At 39.2% G+C, this 14,252-nt stretch overlaps 1 protein-coding gene across 1 annotated transcript in view; it reads right to left on the bottom strand.

Annotated features, from left to right (window-relative positions):
- LOC131134457 (cGMP-dependent 3',5'-cyclic phosphodiesterase) overlaps positions 1-14,252 on the bottom strand; it is a 201,588-nt gene that overhangs the window by 120,196 nt on the left and 67,140 nt on the right.

Genomic DNA, 14,252 nt, shown 5'->3' with positions numbered 1-14,252 from the left:
GCGCTGGAGTCACACACACATCGGCGCGCACGGCGAAGCGGCGATGCACACACAGCACCGGCTGAGACACACGCTGGTGCACTGACACCGAGAGCTGCGACGCACACAGCCCAAAGTGAACATGGTCCCTCCTCCTCTTCTCTCCTCCTCCTCTTCTCTCCTCCCACCCCACTCGTTCTGCTCATCCTCAGGGTCTTACCGCCTCTATTAACCTTCGCCTTGTTTCACTTTCTTGCTGTTTATGCCAGCAGTATTCAAAACAAAATCACTCGCATGCACCATGGCAACAAAATCATGCAAAAGATCTATGAAAATACTTCCTGTCCATTTTCTAATCATGGGAGAAACTGAAATGAAGCCTTTTCAATATTACTTTAAAACTCTTTATCATGTCCAGTACCAATTATGTCCAAAAAATGTTTTTCTCTCTAATATTTCAAACAAAAATAAAAATAATGCGAGACATCAAAGTTTAAATGATAAACTGCAGTTTACTGCACAATAGGTGGAAAAAAACATACAATACACTACAAACGTATAATGCAGAATATTAATCAACTACTATGTGAGCTCTAACCATGTACTTTCCAGACTTTTTTTTTTTTTTTACAAAAACTGTACAGCAAAGGACTCTGGGAAACAGGAAGTAAATTTGATAAATTTGAAACATATCAATGTGCTGGTCGATAATCGGGTTATTAATTATCAACCAATATTTGGCAATTTTGACTAAACAATTATCATTAAGATTATCATTTCATTGTGTCACCATTGTGTCCCGTCGTTAGCAACGAATTGAGGCGCTTCATCGCATCACACACAATTCCTACTCCCGGTGTCAAAACAACTACACACACACACACAGCAACACAATAGGTGGATAAAAACATACAATACACTACAAACGTATAATGCAGAATATTAACCAACTACTATGTGAGCTCTAACCATGTGCTTTCCAGACTTTTTTTTTTTTTTTTACAAAAAGTGTACAGCAAAGGAGTCTGGGAAACAGGAAGTAAATTTGATAAATTTGAAACATATCAATGTGCTGGTCGATAATTGTGCTATTAATTATCAACCGATATTTGGCAATTTTGACTAAACAATTATCATTAAGATTATCATTCAAAGACCATTGTGTCCTGTCGTTAGCTACGAATCGAGGAGCGTCATCGCATCACACACAATTCCTACTCCCGGTGTCAAAACTACACACACAGCAATACAATAGGTGGATAAAAACATACAATACACTACAAACGTATAATGCAGAATATTAACCAACTACTATGTGAGCTCTAACAATGTGCTTTCCAGACTTTTTTTTTTTTACAAAAAACTGTACAGCAAAGGACTCTGGGAAACAGGAAGTAAATTTGATAAATTTGAAACATATCAATGTGCTGGTCGATAATCGGGTTATTAATTATCAACCAATATTTGGCAATTTTGACTAAACAATTATCATTAAGATTATCATTTCATTGTGTCACCATTGTGTCCTGTCGTTAGCAACGAATCGAGGCGCGTCATCGCATCACACACAATTCCTACTCCCGGTGTCAAAACAACTACACACACACACACAGCAACACAATAGGTGGATAAAAACATACAATACACTACAAACGTATAATGCAGAATATTAACCAACTACTATGTGAGCTCTAACCAAGTGCTTTCCAGACTTTTTTTTTTTTTTTACAAAAACTGTACAGCAAAGGACTCTGGGAAACAGGAAGTAAATTTGATAAATTTGAAACATATCAATGTGCTGGTCGATAATCGTGTTATTAATTATCAAGCAATATTATCATTCAAAGACCATTGTTTCCTGTCATTAGCTACGAATCGAGGAGCGTCATCGCGTCACACACAATTCCTACTCCCGGGGTCAAAACAACTACACACAGCAACACAATAGGTGGATAAAAACATACAATACATTACAAACGTATAGTGCAGAATATTAACCAACTACTATGTGAGCTCTAACCATGTGCTTTCCAGACTTTTTTTTTATTACAAAAACTGAACCCTGGTCTCCTAGCTGTGAGGTCTGCGTGCTAACCACTCGACCTGTAGTTAATATTATTACACAAAAACATGAAAACAGTCTGTCATTATTTCATTCATTCATTTTCTACCGCTTTTTCCTCACAAGGGTCGCGGGGGTGCTGGAGCCTATCCCAGCTGTCATCGGGCGAGAGGCGGGGTACACCCTGGACTGGTCGCCAGCCAATCACAGTCTGTCATTATTTCATTTTTATTTTATTTTTTAGCAGTAAGATAAAATAGCATTTTGAATCATAGTATGATTTTTACAGGGAAAAGAACTGATTGTTCTAAAGATAGTGAGAGAGTGAATTAGTGTGTGTGTGTATGTGTGTATGTGTGTATGTGTGTGTGTGTGTGTGTGTGTGTCAGGCGGCTGTTAATATATCACCACCATTATGTAGATTAGCCCTTTTCCCCTGAGTGCACCTTCACCATTTAGAGCTTTCAATCATGCCACTGCTTTATTGGAGCACACACACACACACACACACACACACAAAAGCACACACACACACAAAAACACACACATATGTTTGTACATATGCACTTTCAATCATTGTTTTTGCGTATGTCACTCACTGGCATAATTGCATTGCGGCCAATTGGTGATATGACATGTTGACCAATCACACAGATGCTTATTCACACCTTGCTCACCCCCACACGGACAGCACACCAAGGTTATTCACTCTTTTCCACGTAAAAGCTAATTACGCTCCATTGCACTGTAGTTAGGGGGGCTGCAGTGGAGTAAGCGAGCGCAAGGTGGGCTTATGTGTTGATTGCATTTTAGCAGCAACACGTAACCCCCCACCCCCACCCCCCACCATCCCCCATAACCACTTTAATGGAAAACTTGGGATCAATACTCTCTTCAAATGAACCGCTCAAAGTCTTGAGTAAGTGTGTTTAAAGGGGCAAATGAAGATGGATTGGTGGTGGTGTTGTTGGGGGGCTCGGGGGGGGGGGGGGGGGGGGGGGGGCTTAGCCAGCCAATGGCAGGACACATATACTAGACAAAACCATTCAACTTGCATATTTTTGAGAACATGAGCTCTTCCCGGTGGCACGGCGGACGAGTGGTTAGCGCACAGACCTCACAGCTAGGATACCAGGGTTCGATTCCACCCTCGACCATCTCTGTGTGGGGTTTGCATGTTCTCTCTGTGCATGTGTGGGTTTTCTCTGGGTACTCCGGTTTCCTCCCACATTCCAAAAAAGGTTAATTGGCGACTCCAATTAGTCTATAGGTATGAATGTGAGTGTGAATGGTTGTTTGTCTATATGTGCCCTGTGATTGGCTGGCCACCAGTCGCCATCCAATCACATGGCACATATAGACGCCGTGCAGCGTTTTTGGAGTTATGAAATCAAATCAACTTTATTTGTAGAGCACTTTTCCTGCAAAGACATGCAACATAAAGTGCTTTACAGAATTAAAAGCAATTACCACAATTAAAAGGAAAAACAATTACTAAGAAAGCCCCTCCCTCCCACCCTCCATACTAGACACACACACACAATCACACACAGTAGGAAGACATATGTGAAATAATTGCATCCCATTAAGTGCATTGTGTTTAATGAAAATAATATCACAATGCTGTATCCTACACAAGGATAATATAAGCGGCATAGAATATGAATATGGATGGATGTATACAACATGCAGCGGAGTGAAGTGAAAATGACTTTACCTTATCGTTGCAAACTATTTCCAGACAAGTAGCAAAACAACAACAGGAAAGTAACAATGACACACCCTCCACATACGTACGCACGTACGTATGTAATCAGATAAACCTTTAACACTGAGTTGCATTGTCTGTATTGATCATCTCTATAACCTAACAGAACTGCTCTCAAGTCAAAGCAGCGCAAACCTACAACAGCATTCGCTGAAGCACAGAAGTTGAAAATGGAAAGGAAATCATTGAGCACTGAAGTCCAAGCAGCGGTTTCTGCAATCAGCAAGGTACGCTCAGACATCAACAACAACAGTCGACAGCAAAAGCATGGCCTTTATTGCCAAGCAATAAGACAAAACACAGTATGTGACAAAAATTAAAAATTAAAAATTAAAAATTAAAAATTAAAAATTAAAAATTAAAAATTAAAAATTAAAAATTAAAAATTAAAAATTAAAAATTAAAAATTAAAAATTAAAAATTAAAAATTAAAAATTAAAAATTAAAAAAATAACAAATAAAAAATAAATATATTAGGAAAGCAGGAAGTGAAAAAATGTAACAGTTACTGATTGTCAAAGTACCAGTACACTTCGGTACGTGACAAAATAAAATTAAAAAAATTAAAAACCAAAAAAATAAATAAAAATAAATAAAAAATAAAAATTATGTAATTGTATGGTCATATCACCTCATACTTCGGTACGTGACAAAATAAAATTAAAAAAATAAAAAACCAAAAAAATAAATAAAAATAAAATAAATAAAAAATAAAAATTATGTCATTGTATGGTCATATCACCTCATACTTCGGTACGTGACAAAAAAAATAATAAAAAAAAATATATATATATATATATAAAACTTAAACTATATTAGGAAAGCAGGAAGTGAACAAATGTAACAGTTACTTATTGTAAAAATACCAGATGGAGGGGTAGGATTTAATAAGCTTTGCTTCTTCCTACTCCTTTTGGACATGTGGAACTGGGAACTGATTATGGGATGCACTCAATTGTAATCTGATGCATGTTCAAATGAAATAAAACCATTACCATTACCATTACACCCTGGACTGGTCATATGTCAGCATATCTTTCTTAATCTTATATTTTATTGATGTGTCTGACATCGGAATTAATCAAAAACCATCTGTGCCAGCCTGATTTTTTCACCTTGCCCTAAGCTCCATCCTCATTTGCATACCACCGCCACCACTTGCAACTCAAATGAAACTCAGATGAAACCGTCTTTGAATTACAGTACAGCAGTACCTCACCTTTGTTATTAATTGGTTTCCAAAGGTTGGCTGAAAACTGAATTGTATGCAAACCATTGCAATTTTTCCCATAGAAATGAATGAAAATCCAATTATTCTGTTCCAGACATGTAAAAAAAAAAAAAAAACATTTTCTCAAGAATAATTAGTTTGGATGCCTGTCTCTGGGTGTTCCTGTGATTGACTGTTCACCGGTCCAGGGTTTAGTCAAGTCTGAGACTTTACTGAACTTAGTTCATTCTTTGGGGGAAAAAGCGAAGATTGTAAACATACTTGACCTAAAAATCACATTATAATATAATCATGAATGGTGGCTTGTTTGAGCACAACTGCATTGCAATCAGGTTTAAATAAAGTTTTTGGAGGAATAATTAAGACATTGCCAAGGGGAACGTTACAGCTACACACCACACACTGGATACTGTATATTTACAGTATACGCTCAGCTGGATGTGTAATTTAATATGACTGCTCCGAGGTTAGGGACCATGAAGTCAACCTGGTCCGAGTCAGGTTTGGCTCTGAGGACTGTCAATCACAGGCCTTGGATTAAGCAAATACATCTTTTTCTTATACAAACATTTTCTGAAGTACTTATTCTGTTCAGGGTCATGGAAAAGCTGGTACCTTGTACTTCTTAACTTATGGTAGAAATACATGCCCACACTCTTATGTACATTTAGATGACTGAAAACAAGCAAGAAGAGTCTTCTTTGTTGCAAATAAATTAACATTATCAAGTTTTTAAAATGGGGCGGCATGGCGGTCAAGTGATTAGCGTGCAGACCTCACAGCTAGGAGACCAGGGTTCAATTCCACCCTCGGCCATCTCTGTGTGGAGTTTGCATGTTCTCCCCGTGCATGCGTGGGTTTTCTCCGGGTACTCCGGTTTCCTCCCACATTCCAAAAACATGCTAGGTTAATTGGCCACTCCAAATTGTCCATAGGTATGAATGTGAGTGTGAATGGTTGTTTGTCTATATGTGCCCTGTGATTGGCTGGCGACCGGTCCAGGGTGTACAGTTGTCACCACTTCACGGTTCGAATTCACTCAAGGTTGCATATTTAAAGGGGACCGAATATGCTAATTTTTCGACCCCTTTGTATTGAGTTGTGGTCTCCTATAGAGCAGCTACACACAATAACCCACACAGAAAACATTTTAGATTTTGCAGAATCTGCACCTACTCCAGCTTTATTTACTTTGGTTTGTGTTTCCTGCCAAAATGGTCTGTTCTAATTTATTCCACACACGGAATTATTCACTCCGCTGTGATTGGTCACACGGCCAAAATGCTTACTAACTATAAACCATATAAGGAAGTCCGCCCTGTGTGACATCACAAAGGGTCAGTTTTACCACGCCTTTTGAAACCGAGCATTTTGAGCCATTCCAAACTTCTTTCAGGGCTCACTTCCTAATATGTAAACCTCATTATCCGAAACTTTGGCATCGTTTAACATGGGAATGTCACGTCAGAAAAGTGGAAAATGCACAATAGGTCCCCTTTAAGCTAATTTTATGTATTGTAAAATTTTCATTTAGCATGAAAATAGCTAAATGAACGCAAATACAAATATTTTGAAATACAACATGAAAGACGTGATAGGTAGTGTTCTACACTAAGTAATGTTACCGTGGCAACAGGTTACTGTATACAGTTATCCCTCCTTTATCAAAGTGCAGAAAAACACAACAATGCTAACATTTTTTTATTCATGTCTTATATGTCTTATTTTCTGTTACTGTACTGTAATCCTTCGTTTATCACCATTAATTGGTTCCAGACAGTGAATTTCTGCAAAATAGGATTGCTTTTTATGGCATAAAAGAACCTGTTTATGATCTTCAAAATACATTTTCAGACACCATATTGTCATCTTTACAACCAAATATAGTATATAGAGGGTGAAAACTGGAATTTTTGAAGTGCGTATTGGCAGACATGAGCAAGTGGCAGCAGTGACATTGAGCAAGTAAACACTCCGCCATTTTAGTAAGCATGGATCAGTGGAACGGACATCAGCGTGCGTCAGCCATAAAAATGTTTAATAAAAATGTTTCACAGCTGGGAGTTCCGACATTTTTACAACTTAGGACTCGACCAAGAGTTAAAATTGAGAATTCAGGATGAAATTCACATTATCCCAGTTGAGAGGTTGGGGCAGTCAATGTGGAATCTCAACAGCAGATTTCAAGAATGCATTCGTGCAGGAGGACCCATATTTAAATTTAAAGTTTTTCTTGTATTGATTTCATTAATTGTGTTATATAATAAAATAAAATATTGAAACGATGCATTTCTACACGAGTGCATGACGTTGTATTGTGAAATAGACTCCAAGCCTCGGGGCTGTCAGCTAAAAGGCCAATTGGTCAGTAGCAGTTGGGAATGCAGTTGGTCTACATTTGTCTGTTTGTAAAAGCAGTTCAGTTACTTTGTTTTTAAAATTGTGCTAATCGAGTGTGTAGACCAATTTGCAAACCCTAAAAAGCCGATTAACGCTTAAGTGAAATGGATGCCGTAAAAATGTTTGGGGCGAAAGTAGTTCCGAGCTTCAATGTTTGTTTCTAACAGAAGATTCCATCAACACATTAGAATTTACAAAAATAAAAGAATCAACATACATGAAAAGTATGAAGTGATGTTTTTGTGTTTGTGAAGGAGCACCCTGTCTAAGAGATCTGCTTCCTTCCTGACACACACACACACATACACACACTTCCTTCCTTCATTAGCCATTGCTGTCTATGTCAAAGGTGGGCAGTGAAAGCGACAAAAACAGGACAGAGAGTGAAAATAAAGTTGGTAAGATCAGGATAGAAAGATGGCAAAACTGATAATGACAAGTTAAAGGTCTGGGTTGGGGGGGGTTAGGGGGGGCAACCCTGCCAGTCGGTGAAACCTCTGGAAATGACGACCTGGGTTAAAAAGCTAATGGGTGTCACAGCTTACACAATAGGATGCAGTAGAAGTGACACACATATATAGAAAATGGGGGTGTGTGTGTATGGGGGGTGATAAGAGACGAAATGGTAAAGCCATTAAAGATTGCGAGATGAAGAAACTGAAGTTGAAGAAAGCCGCTCGGAACAAAATAGCGCCGGAGACTGCAGCGACAAAGCCGCCTTTGACAACAAGTGAAATATCATATCAGGAATTGTTTCTTTTTTGCTTTAAGTTGACTGCATTAACTATGTCTTAACATACTATGTAGTACTATTACTACATAGTAGTAGTACATGCCATCCCAAAATGTGACTCTGTGCTGTAAATAGTGACAATAACAAGCATGGTTGTGTGTGAGTGCGTGACAATCAAAAGCGGGATGACTAAGATTGGTTGCTATGGTACCACATCTTCCTGAGGTACAATAATCACAGAACACTATATTCCTTACAATTTCCACTCCGTAATGAAGCAGTGAATGCACCACACTGTTCTGAACCTGGGAAGAAAAAAGCATCACCTCGACTTTTGGAGCAGATGGTGACAGAAGTAAATGGATTAATAAATGAAAATAGGTAAGGCTGCACGGTGGTCGAGTGGTTAGCGCGCAGAACTCACAGCTAGGAGAGCAGGGTTCAATTCCATCCTCGGCCATCTCTGTGTGGAGTTTGCATGTTCTCCCCGTGCATGCATGGGTTTTCTCCGGGTACTCCGGTTTCCTCCCACATTCCAAAAACATGCTAGGTTAATTATTCATTCATTCATTCATTAATTTTCTACCTCTTCTTCCTCACGAGGGTCGCAGGGGGTGCTGGAGCCTATCCCAGCTGTCTTCGGGTGAGAAGCAAGGTACACCCTGGTGGCCAGCCAATCACAGGGCACATATAGACAAACAACCATTCACACTCACATTCATACCTATGGACAATTTGGAGTCGCCAATTAACCTAGCATGTTTTTGGAATGTGGGAGGAAACCGGAGTACCCGGAGAAAACCCACGCATGCACGAGGAGAACATGCAAACTCCCACAGAGATGGCCGAGGGTGGAATTGAACTCGGGTCTCCTAGCTGTGAGGCCTGTGCGTTAACCACTCGACTGCCGTGCGGCCCACCAATCATATAATTCATTCATGTTCTACCGCTTATCCTCACGAAGGTTGCGGGGTGCTGGAGCCTATCCCAGCTGTCTTCGGGCGAAAGGCAAGGTACACCCTGGACTGGTGGCCAGCCAATCACAGGGCACATATAGACAAACAACCATTCACACTCACATTCATACCTATGGACAATTTGGAGTCGCTAATTAACCTAGCATGTTTTTGGAATGTGGGAGGAAACCGGAGTACCCGGAGAAAACCCACGCATGCACAGGGAGAACATGCAAACTCCACACAGAGATGGCCGAGGGTGGAATTGAACCCTGCGCGCTAACCACTCATCCACCGTGCAGCCCAGATAGCTACATTCATTTACAAAGTGCTATTACGTAGCAGCATCTGCTTTGCACCTCCCCACTTTTGGGCCATCCAAACCAAATTACCAGTAACAAGAGGAAAGAAACATGAAAGATATTCTTTGGAGAGTCTGGCCTTTTCCGGAAAGAGTAAAGCATAAGGTGCCTTAGCCTGCCTCAACCAGGAAAAGTCTGCATTGATGAAGAAATGAGCCCTTTCACAGGGTGCCGTCCCTTCAGGCAGTTTGTTCCAGGCAAGCCATACCCTACAGACTTTTAAGGCATTTATCCTTGCTTCTCCAAATGGTCTGATGCCGGGTACATACCAAGGGAAGGATGTACTTATATATTGCTGATCAAAGGTTTGGAATTGAGACAGCAGCTGTCCTGTGTATGGTTGAAACTGTTCCCACAGGAAGTCGCCTGTGATCCGACCGCTATTTCACATCAATTAACCTCCTGGGTTGGGAATTGCTCACCAAGGGCCTACCAGTAAAAAAAAAAAAAAAAAAAAAAACATGTCCCAAAGCCATGTCGGTTGCCTGATGACAATCGATTATAGAAAGAGAAGGCAGGGGAACAGCAGTGAGAGACTTGGTATGACAACAAGCCAGCGATGATGGCTTCTACTGCCCATAGGGAAGATCCTGAGGATGTATTCTCGACTATATGATGGAGGAAAGACCAAGTCCATGCTGAGCTTCTATCACAAGACAAGCAGAACCAAGAGACACCTCATTTCTTTCAAGGTTCCATCACAAATTCCTGGATGCAGAAAAAGGGACATCAAGTGTTTAGCTAATCAGCAAAGAAAAATGACCTGCGGACCACAATGGTAAGGGAGTAGATGACAGTGAGAAGGGTGAAGAAGATCGGTCCAAAGAGGTAGAAAATAACATAAAGAATGAAATTGAAAGTAATGGTAATGGTTTTATTTCATTTGAACATGCATCAGATTACAATTGAGTGCATCCCATAATCAGTTCCCAGTTCCACATGTCCAAAAGGAGTAGGAAGAAGCAAAGCTTATTAAATCCTGCCCCTCCATCTGGTACTTTCACAATCAGTAATTGTTACATTTGTTCACTTCCTGCTTTCCTAATATAGTTTAAGTTTTATATATTTATTTATTATATTTTTCATTTATTTTGTTTTTATTTATTTATTTACGTCACGTACCGAAGTATGACGTGATATGACCATACAATGACATAGTTTTTATTTTTTATTTATTTTATTTTTATTTGTTTTTTTTGTTTGTTTTTTTAATTCTATTTTTGTCACGTACCGAAGTGTACTGGTACTTTGACAATCAGTAACTGTTACATTTGTTCACTTCCTGCTTTCCTAATATATTTATTTTGTTAATTTTTTTTTAATTTTTAATTTTTGTCACATACTGAAGTACGAGGTGATATGACCATACAGTGACATAATGGGTACCCCGTTTTCTTTTGTCTTTTTTTAATTTTTTTGTTTTTTTATTTTTAATTTATTTATTCATTTATTTTATTCATTTATTTATTTATTTATTTATTTATTTATTTACCCACCCAACATACCCACGACCCCAGTAAGGATAAGCGGCATAGAAATGCTGAGAGATATCTGTCAGATATTTGTTCACTTCCTGCTTTCCTAATATAATTGAAGTTATTTATTTATTTGTTTTTTATTTTTATTAATTTTTTTTAAATTAATTTATTTTTATTTTTATTTTTATTTTTATTTTTATTTTTATTTTTATTTTTATTTTTATTTTTATTTTTATTTTTATTTTTATTTTTATTTTTATTTTTATTTTTATTTTTATTTTTATTTTTATTTTTATTTTTATTTTTATTTTTATTTTTGTCACATACCGAAGTAGGAGGTGACATAACAGGTACCATAGTAAGTGTCAATATAGTGATATATATAGCACATCATGACTGGTTCAAGACTCTTCATCCTTGTATTTAGCAAACATCAACTGCTTGTATTGTTTCTTGAATTGGCTCATCGTTGTGCATTGTTTGAGGGTCTTACTCAATCCATTCCATAGTTTGATTCCACATACTGAAATGCTATGGCTTTTTAACATAGTCCTAGCATAGAAGTGTTTCAAATTTAGTTCACTTAGATGAAATTGATGAAATACACAACATTCCAGTCCATTCCCATCTAGATGTGTAGCCTTGCTCCGTAAGAACACAGTGACAAAGCGACTTTAGAGGGAAAAAAGCACATTAAAAATATGTGCACCGACCTAAGCTCCATACATGGCCGGCTCATTAGCTGCAAGGCACCAGAAAGTCCTCCCAAGCCGTGACGCAGGCTCACAGTCAACAGGTTGACATAAAAACACACGATGGTAATTACGGGAAAACCAACACACTTCCACGCCCACACTCTGCATATATACTCCATGACACAAGTATGACAAATGCATGCACACACATACATACACACTCTTCATCCTACACCCACACCAACATAAAGACATGTTTGACCTTCTTCTTTACCGCTTCCACACTTTTCCTTCCTACTTCATTCCTCCAATAATTTCCCTCACTTTATCCTTTGCTTCTGTCACAATTATGTGTGTGTGTGTGTTGTGCTGCTAGAGTGCCTCCTAGTGTATAAATACCTCAACTACACTCAGTCATAGTACTTTCCAATCATTCTGAATGATCATTGCTGCATTTAAATATTAATTAATCACATTTTTTCTCTTCAGAGTCACAGGTAAGACAGAGCCTATCCCAGCTGACTTTACCTATATGCTGTATAATAACAAATATCCCCTCTGAATTATGGAAAATGAAATTCCCATTGCATCCTGAGCACAAATGATTGTGACATTCCGCTTTGATCCACTAATGATATGACTCAGGGATTAGGTAACCTTGAATGTTTGTCATTAAAATATCCCAATGCTCCCGAACACGACATGCATCACAGCTGCGCCAGCGACAATAAAAATGTCCTTCTCTCATCTGAATGGATGTCAGGTATGACGGCTCTACACTCCTTATATGCTTCCTGAACCACCCGCAAAGGGAATCGAATATTTCCCCTATGCGGTAACGACAACACAATAAGGAAAAACAAAAAGAAGGGCAACTGATTTCAGTTGCACTGATTTCATCTGAAGACGCTGCATCACTTCCGACATGGCTCCACCTCCCAGACTTGAACTTCAAAGTCAAGTCTCTCTTTTACACACACTAAAGCACTATAAGGAATAACAATGAGCTTATTGTTTCCATTTCAAAGAAAGCCACTGACCTAAACAGGGGAAGAATGAAGCATAGCATCTGGTTCAAATAAGCCATAGGAAAAGAAAAAAACAGGAAAAAGACAAGAGAGAAAGTAGTCTATCCAATAAAGCCTACAGTCAGATTTATAGAATTCTTAGAGCTCAAACATTTTTCCATTTTCTGTTTGGGATTTTTTCTTTGGTAAATCTTAATGATATATGTCGGACTGAATTTCACATCTGAGCAACCGACATGCACAAATAAACGTACTGTATATAATTCTAATATGTGCATGCAAAAGTCAATAGTATCTTATTCCCTAAACTAAAATTTCACCCATTTCACATCCATACTGGCATAATATATACAATATAAAGTCATACATGTTTTCCATCCACCAGCTTCAACCATGCATTCAATACTAAAAAGGGCCACATACTGAAAATTAAAAGGATGCATGGGAAGCACGAGCGAGGGAAGGATGGAACGCGAGACCCTCACCTATGGTCATAAGCTTTGGGTATAGTGACCGAAAGGACAAGATCGCGGGTACAAGCGGCCGGAATGTGTTTTCTCCGAAGGGTGGCTGGGATCTCCCTTAGAGATAAGGTGAGAAGCAATGTGATCCGGGAGAAACCTCCACATTGAAAGGAGCCAGATGAGGTGGCTTGGGCATCTGGTTACGATGCCTCATGGACGCCTCCCTGGGGAGGGGCAGAAGATGGAGGTAGAAGACCCAAGACACATTGGAGAGACCAGGGACGATAGACGATAGACGATAGACTATAGACTATAGACTATAGACTATAGACTATAGACTATAGACTATAGACTAGAGACTAGAGACTAGAGACTAGAGAGGGATGTCTGGGCCTCCCTGCTTGGGCTGCTGCCCCGTGTGGCCCGACCTCAAATAAGCAGTAAAAGATGTGATGCGTGGATGGAAATCAAAGGTTGTTCGGTGCCCTGAAAATTATTGCGTTCCACTGCATAATTCACTATCAATTTTTTCTATTCTAATCATCGATATGCTACCTTTTCATTTTACATTTTGAAAAAAGCACAGATGATGAAGCCTGTCTAATACCACACAAAAAATAATTCATTCATTCTCTACCGCTTATCGCAGGGGTGCTGGAGCCTATCCTAGCTGTCTTCGGGCGAGAGGCGGGGTACACCCTGGACTGGTTCGCCAGCCAATCACAGGGCACATATAGACAAACAACCATTCACACTCACATTCATACCTATGGACAATTTGGAGTCGCCAATTAACCTAGCATGTTTTTGGAATGTGGGAGGAAACCGGAGTACCCGGAGAAAAAACCCACACATGCACGGGGAGAACATGCAAACTCCACACAGAGATGGCCGAGGGTGGAATTGAACCCTGGTCTCCAAGCTGTGAGGTCTGCACGCTAACCACTTGACCGCCGTGCCGCCCTGTTTCAAATATACGCAGTAAAAATATAAATTAAGACAAATCATAAAACAGACAAAAAAAGTGGTTTGTGTAGAACAGGGTTAGGCAAACTACAGCCCAGGGGCCACAGGCAGCCCACCAAGTGTTTGAATA

This window comes from Doryrhamphus excisus, chromosome 8 (assembly GCF_030265055.1).
Source record: "Doryrhamphus excisus isolate RoL2022-K1 chromosome 8, RoL_Dexc_1.0, whole genome shotgun sequence".
Taxonomy (NCBI): Eukaryota; Metazoa; Chordata; class Actinopteri; order Syngnathiformes; family Syngnathidae; genus Doryrhamphus; species Doryrhamphus excisus.
This window is presented reverse-complemented; position numbering and strand designations above follow the sequence as displayed.